The sequence below is a fragment of the Styela clava genome, chromosome 1 (genome assembly GCF_964204865.1).
Source record: "Styela clava chromosome 1, kaStyClav1.hap1.2, whole genome shotgun sequence".
In the NCBI taxonomy this organism is placed as follows: Eukaryota; Metazoa; Chordata; class Ascidiacea; order Stolidobranchia; family Styelidae; genus Styela; species Styela clava.
The window spans coordinates 28,869,121-28,877,628 of NC_135250.1; the positions used below are offsets into that span (position 1 = coordinate 28,869,121).

Here is an 8,508-nt window from a genome sequence, read left to right on the forward strand (position 1 = left end):
CTACGAAATGGGCAGTGACAGTTATATATGCTTAAATTCTTGCACTTTTCCACATGTCTGTTCTAAGTGAAACAGATTTTTTTTATGGCCCCTATTTTTTTAATAAGCTTTTCTTTACATTCTTTAAACCTTCTTTCAATATGTTTGGTTACAGTGTTACGCACTGGTAATATATAGCCTGGCTGTAAGTGATGTATCAGTGTACGAAAATGCTATCCCTCAACAAGGCTTATTGGCCGGAGGTCTCCAACAATAACTTCAGTAATCAATCTATCTATTGTCTCACACTGATCCTTAGTTATTAGCTTGAAATAGGCAGGCAAGCTGCTCTGCTGAATTGAAGAAGATCTGGAATTGAAAAAGAACATCAGGTTAACCTCATCTCAAGACCTACAAGAGGATTTATTGAATGAACTCCATTATCAGACTATGATTATCCAACAACTACAGACAGACAGAACTAACAGAAATTCAGAGCGTTAGCGGACGAAATTCAGAAAACAAGAAGATACCGATATTGACTTACCCAGCATGAACAGTGTTTTGGGGAGCAAAGGTGTCCTTACATGTAGGCCTATCGTTCATGTCCTTAGGCCGGATAGAGCTTGAAATGCCAGTTGTGACGGTCACAAACGTATGATTCCTCCGTAAATGGTTTAGCAAGTTTCTGGTAGTGTTTTGATACACAATTTTTTTCTTGCAAACAGAGCACACTGTGTAAAACGTGCCATTTTCCTCCAGTGGCGTACAGAAATAATCCCATACAACAGACGTCGGCCTCCTACCCTGTTTTCTAATACCGGGTTTCGACTTCCTATTGATGTTTTGCATTTATCAGTTCATGAAATCTACGTTTGAGATAATCTATGGCATTACAAATGCACGAAGCGAGTAAAATAAACATACGGAGCTCGCTCGCAGCCACAATAAACATGTCTGAACCATATATGGGCTTTGGTCTAAACTTGTCTCGGCGACATAGATAAAGCGTCGATAAGGCGAAAATATAACAATTTATCGATTTTAATCGCTGGACAACGTGACGTTAATCTTGCGACGCGGAGAAGACATTGTTTTAATTAAGTTTTTTTTAATCAGAATCACGGCCCTTATTTGAAAATTTATTCGAATCGATTCGAATCAGACTTGTATTCTGAATTCTTGAACTCTGAAACTTACATCCCTAGTCTGAAACTCCCAAAAGAAAAATTTACGTTTCATTCTATTGTTTTGTGTTGAGCCGGGCGCAGAAAATATTTCATAAGGGAGAAGGCATAGATTTTCATACTGTTGTAAGTAAGTTGAGTTGATGTAATTACTGATTTGATAAATTTTAACAAAATTACCTTGATGGAAGATCTGTGGTGTTGAAATCTATTGAAATGAAAAATCCCCCAAAATAGCTTCAAGACTCTAAATACGTATTATATATGTAGAATAAAACAGGACTGATAATTCATTATGCTTGGAATAAAAAAAGCCAGGAGGTTATAAATCAGTCATTCCGTGATACAATGCATTCTTTTGTTGATGTGCAGTGAGTTGATCATAAGAATGAAATGTATAATTATTCTATTTAAGATACAACTAAAGAATTACAATAAACAACAGTCTATTTAATACAGTACGCATTCACCATTTTATGTTGTTGTCAGAGTCCCAGTTAGATCCCCTTAATGCATTTTTTCTTTTAGTCTTTCACCTTAGCTTTATTATGTTTCTATAATTTAATTAGTTTCATCACTACACTAAATATCAATATAGTGTTTCACAGACTCGAATATGAATTCTGAGGCAAATACAGGTCTGTTTTTCTTGGCGGTAATTTCACTACTGATATTGTTGCAAGCTGTAGATATAGCTGCACCATATCCACTATATCATGGAGGAAGACAAAACGGTAATGCAAACGCACATTAACGTTGCAGTTCAATGAATGCAAATAATGAATGTCAAATAAATTTAGGAACAGTGTTGATATTTGTTAGTCAGACAGTAAAATGGAGCTTACCATTCCATGCATGTTTTAAGTATTTTGACACACAGTACCAAATATTAAGAAGAGTACCTGTCCAAAGACTCTCCATGGACATTGTAAAAATGCTAATCTCTTCGTTAATTTTCAGTCCAACTCGAAGAACAGTTGGAGATGATAGAATATGCAGATGAGGTTAACATATAATTCAAATTGTTTAATTTTGCTGTGTCATAATGTATATTTATTTAAAAATATCGTATGTTATATCAGACATTTTCCGAAGAATTAGGAATATACAGAAAATCCGTCTATATCTAATATTATCATATAATATAAACTACCTAAAATATATATATCCATTAAATCTTATAAAATCTAACTAAATGGAACTGAAATATGTAAACTTATGAGTTGTGTCATTATGTGATTGATTTCAATAAATATACAGAAAACAGTGACTTAAATTTTTTTCATTCTTGCGTCAACCAGACAATTGCGTGACTGTTCAAGTGTTCAAGCCTGATAAATGCTTAGTGAAATACGTGAAAAGTTAGAATGTTTCAAAAAGCGGTTGTGATTAGTTTTGTATACAAATGAATTACCCAACCTAATGACCCCTTGTGTCCCTGGGTCATTTTGACACCCCTCTATAAGTTTTTTTAAAATTTTATTAACTAAAAATGCCAAAAACATCATTAATGTGTCCTTGAAAGCGTCTTCTTTACGCCTATTTGAATTGCAACGCTAGCTACGCATAGCAAATTACGCCTTCGACGCGTGACCTGAAAAAGAGAGAAATTTAGAAATTTTTGTCGAAGAAGTCTGCTACCTATAGTAACCTCAGAGGAGATATGGGCAAAACTTCTTGTTTATCGTAACGCGCATACCGTCAGCATTAAAATAAAACATGAATGAATCTCATCACACAATTCAGACGCGATATATTGAAGTAAATGTCATCGCTTGTCGAATACTCGTCTGCAATACTAAACCTTGTTTCTTTGTGTTTGCTGTGATAATGATTGAATGCTTTCTCTCTCAAAAATCTTTCCTTGCCAAGTAAACACAAATTTGTTGAGATAGTAAACAGTTATTTACACGATTACATACACAAAGTACCACAGTAGTAGGATAATACACACACATATGTAGATCAGGACTTATCACTCCTTGTTTTGCGTGATAAAGAGTGGTTGGTGGCTCGAAATCCTTTTTCTTGTCTAGTAAACATAGATTTGTTTATGTCTGGAAAATTTGGATAATTAAAAGGCGTTTCACAACCTGGACTCAGGGCAAAAACAAAAAGGTGAGAAAGCAAATTTGTCACACAACCTGTGACATATCAAAAAAAGATCGGAACAAGCATGGATCATGGTTGAATCCAACCATTTGGAGTGTTAAAGTTTAGTGCAGATCACTGTGGGATACTATCGAACCTTAAAATAAATTTATATTAATCTTAATCACAAATTATATCTCGGATTAGCCTATTGTGGGTGGGGGCCGCTATCCAAAGGTTGACATTAAACCTGCAGGTTCAAATAGCAGGTTGTTGCCATTTTTGATCTTTCTACATATTGTGAGGCCAGGATCAAGCATAAAAGATTTGACAACCCAGTTAACTAAGAAAAGTGGCATTCACTAATTCATGATATTTATTCTCTGGAACCTATTATTTATCTTCATTTTGCTTCATAAATTTAATCAAATTGTGATGATGAAAATCACGCCAGCGAACACTGAATGATGAGGGATTTGAAGCATTGTAAGTTAATACAAACATCTATGTAATATTAAATTCCCGTAAGGAATTTTGATATAAAAACACCTTTTCCAGGGTTGACTAGAAGTAAACATATGATTGTACATTGCAGAAATGGGTTTAAAAGGAATAAGAAAAACGTTATACCTAGAAACGAAAATTGCATGAAAGAAAAGGGAAAAGAAATAAAAATGAGAATATACGTGGTAATTGAGAAATGAGAGAATTAGTACACTATAAATAGACGATTGTTCTAATTGTCCAAACATGGTTTGAAATCAAAATTTTAAATTCTGCTTTTTTGAAAACGGTTCAACACGAGTTTTATTCTTCAACAGAAAATAAAAATTGCTATTTATTGGAACTTTTCTTATGCCTAGCTGGATGATCTTGAAATAAACCAAACCTACAATCCATATGCCAAATCAAACAACACAGAGTTTAAGAGCCAGGTGTGTCATTTATGATTTCTTTACTTGGTTTTAAGGGGTGGGGTAAATTTTAGGTGTAGTAACATTCACCCAATTACTGGTTGTTCTAGAATCTAGATTTTAGAGATACAAATCTACGGTTGAGTTAGAGTAAAGGCTACAATTAGCTATCAGCAATCATATTGTGCATTGTCTAATCTAAAGGAATCAAGCTGGCAAAAACTAGAATATATTTTTGAAATGAACATTTTAGAAATTTTGAGCGATGTTTTATTTCCTCTAACCGCATAATACATTTCTGTGTCATATTGAAAAAAGTATTGCGTATTTTATTGGAAATTGCTTGTCGTTTCCTAAAGTTTAATGTTCTAGAACAAACTCTGTTCATACATGTACAAACAAAATGTGGATAATAATAGTTGATCTATAGAAAACACTTCAAAATACACGGCGGTATTGTGAAGCACCTCTTAGTGTCAAGTCTGAATATACAATCGTGAAACGTCGCTGTTTATAGCCTGAGTGATTCTTTGAGGGTGAAGCAGTAGTCTAATTTCTAATTGCTGCACATTGTATTAAAAAGGCGTCAGTACTCAGATAAAATTTACACAAGTAAGTATATATTTTGAAATGGGTTATTAAATGCAAGTGGTAGACCGTAAAATCAACGCACCACATAAGTTTGATTTAGTTATGCGCGTGGAGATGTCGCACGCTTGAAAGAACAGGTATGTCCAAACCGAACAAACCATTACGAAGCAATATTTTTGAGATATAAAAATCGATACAAATAGTTATCTTAATATTTATATGCCTTTCAATTTGCTTTTGATGATATCTTAAAACTCTTATGAACGGCAGGATAGACCACACAAATGAACTACCATTCTGACATAAATTACAACTTTGATATGTGGATAGCTTTTCTTCGACAAAGGGTTTTGTTCAGATTTACTTTTTGAGCGCATTTAAGTTCTCACATAAAATAACAATTTTTAATTTTTATTTTATTTCATGGTTACGTTATATTAGTTAAATATTTACAGGTAACTTAATATTTCTCAGACTCGAAATATGAATTTTGGTGCAAATTCCAAACTCTTGCTCTTGGTGCTAAGTTCATTACTGATACTGTTGCAAGCAATAGCCATGGTTGCATGCCAAACTAGAGGACATTTTGAGATACATGTAAAGTAAGTAGAATTATCTAATGCTGTAGTTATGCAATTAAAGGTTTAATACATGCTTTATTGCAAAATAGTTTTGTAGAAAAACCGCTTGGAAATTGAAAAATGGGATCAGTAAGGCGGAAAATAAATAAATAAATAATCAAACTAAGTCCAATATAAATGTACGAGCATCATCAATGAGAAATTGCTGCTCAGATCCAAATACGGTTGGGCAGTAAATTAAAACCCACCATGTTGTCCATGCTAACAAGTAATTAATTTTAAACGCAATGCCTGATACTAAAAATAAGTGCCTGACGAAAGACTCGCCGACAGTGCGGAAACACTCCATAAATTCTGTGTCATTTTGTATTTCTAGGAAGGGACAAAGAACAACTGGAGCTGAATGATTATTGGGATGGAATTCTCGCAGAACAATGAGGTGAATGTATATTTTAACATTCTTAACCAGAACCAAATAAATTTTGCTAAAAATATTATTTTTTATTTCAGGTGTTCTGCATAATATTTAGAATATACATATACAATATTATAACATCATTTGAAATGTATAAAATGTCACTGAATAAAAGCTGAAATGAAATAAATAGACATATGATTGGTTGTAGTTTTTGAGTAGTAGTAATGTGAGTAGTTTTTATTCATTTACGAAAAATGGTCACTGATATAATATTTGTGTCATTAAACAAATTGCGCGTTTGTAAGAAGTGTTGAAGCCTGATCAATAACATGTCTAATATGTGAAATATTATAATATTTTATAATCGGTTACGGTTAGTTGATTACAAATCACTTGAGATAGAAAACTGGCAGACAGATTCAGACACTTTATTTACATTCGTGATCATTAACTGTGGCACCATCTCGGCTCTTTGGTCGTTTAATGGCTGAAATAATTCAAGCGATAGAGTTATAGGCTATAGCGAAGCAAAGTTATACCGAGAAACGAAATAGAAAAAGGGGATAAAAGTGTATAAAAATGAGAGAATACGTAGTAGCACTAGCGTACACTGTAGAAAAAGAGAAATAAAACAATAACAATAGATTGTAATAATATGATTTCCAGAATTTATTCATAATAAATAATTTGTGTTCCCGCCATAATGAATAAAATTTGAATGAGCTGTCAATATCTCTAAAACGCAATGTATAATGTAAGGTTGAGGTAACATTATGGATTGCATTTTCAATATCAATATTTGTGTGAATGCTTACTGATGATTTGGTGATTTTTGGTGATGCTTGACATTGGAAGATAATTGAGAATACTTTTGATATTTCGAAGTGTTTTCTATAAATCAGAATATATTTCCAGCGATTGTTGCATCTTACTTACATATATAGGCCTTCTTATGTACTGATATATTGTGAGCAAAATGCAACCACCGTGCTTTGCACAATGAGTTATCGTTCTGCACTCACTATACTCAAGTGCTTTTCTCGTTAGTTCTAGATGACTAAAAACAAAAGAGATGTTCATGCTCTAAATTGAGAGGTGCTCCACAATACCGCTGTGTATTTTGAAGTGTTTTCTATAAATCAGAAATAATTGTCTACGGTTGTTTAACATGCGTCAACAGAAATGGTACCATCAAACTAAGCTCTGGGCCAAAACAGGTAATTCCCGAATAAAATATGGAAATTGGTCGCGTAAGTTTTCTTGTTGTCTTGAAATAAATGAAATTTTGGTCAAAATGTATAAATAAGTTATGCGCGTTATTCTGGGTATTAGTAACGTGCCTCCTTGCACGCTTATCAACAATCATTGTAGGTTTGCTGGTTTCAAGCCTGTATGCTTGGCTATGTAACTCTTACCTTCATGTCACATGGATTTTACGGCCTGCCACTTTTAATCTTTGCTTTTCCGATGTTTAGTATTGATAATGATTAGGCGAGAATGGTATTCTCAATCACATATTTGACAACCATTGAAGGTAGTTTAAATTATGTAAGTTTTCTCTTTAAACTGACGCACTATCAATAGGATCTCCAGACCAGACATATATTTTTCTGCTTTAAAGCTCTTTCGTATACATAAAACCGTTGTAACAAAAACAAGCAAAGCTTACAGTGTAATAACACCTTAATTTTTATGACACCAAGCATTTTCTCATTTTTATTCAATTGTTGCTTTCTACTCTTTCCATTTTTTTTTATTTGGTAAATTTTATTTCTATCCTTTTCGTTTTAAGAGACACAATCGTCAAGATGGTGCTATAATGAATGATCACGGATGTAAACAAAGTATCTGAATCTGCTGGTTTCTACGTCAAGTCGAGTGATTTGTATTCAAAACTCATCGCAACTTACTACGGCAAATCTCAGCATTTTACGTAATTTACCTGTCGATTGTCAAGATCAAACATTACCCACGATCGCTAAACTTGTTGATTGATACTTAGTAGATAATTTTTCAGTGGCTATGTTCTGTGTATATATTGAAATTACTCATATTGATACAAATCATAAGTCAATTTTTATTTAATTCAACTTTTATTTGTTGCCTATCAGATACATTTCAAATAATGCTATACACAATATATTTCCATGTATATTCTGAACTTCTTGTAGAACACCTGAAATAAAATATGAAATTTATTCATCAAGCAAATATGCATTTGGTGACGATGACAAGAAATAGAAGTTCAGAATATATGATCACCTCATTATTCTTCGAGAATTTTATTCTTCAGCTGTTCCACGAAGCGTCCTGAAAATACAGAATTGAATACAGAATGAGAAGTTTTCCTTTGTTTTAGCAAAACATAATAATCAATTCAATCATACATATTCAAGTGGGTATCAATTTTCTGTTTGACCATCGAAAATTTGAACTCGTGCAATAACATAACTATCCATTTGTAAATTTGGAATGTTTTCGGTTTTATCTTTTATATCTTTCTTACCCATTCCTTTATTTCCTACTCGTTGACATGCAACCAAATCTGAAGATTGCAACAGCATCAGTAATGAAATAACCAGAACGAACAATAGTCGGGCATGATCACCAAAATTCAAATTGATATCTAATGTAAGTCAGCCATTAGAACCAAAATTCATATTCCGAGTTTACAAAAAACAATTAACCATACATTACATGTTTCTTATCAGTAGTTTGTATTGAATATATTTTCAAAATTAATATAA

At 33.0% G+C, this 8,508-nt stretch overlaps 1 long non-coding RNA gene across 2 annotated transcripts; it reads left to right on the forward strand.

The window, feature by feature from the left end:
* Positions 1-4,686: 4,686 nt before the first annotated feature.
* Positions 4,687-7,923, forward strand: LOC144428069 (uncharacterized). 2 transcript variants are annotated; one of them, XR_013478043.1, is made up of 4 exons: positions 4,687-4,783; positions 5,237-5,364; positions 5,720-5,782; positions 7,554-7,923. It is a non-coding gene; the product is annotated as an uncharacterized LOC144428069 (long non-coding RNA). The 2 variants fall into 2 exon arrangements; XR_013478042.1 differs by lacking the exon at positions 7,554-7,923 and adding an exon at positions 5,854-7,192.
* The last annotated feature ends 585 nt before the right edge of the window (positions 7,924-8,508 follow it).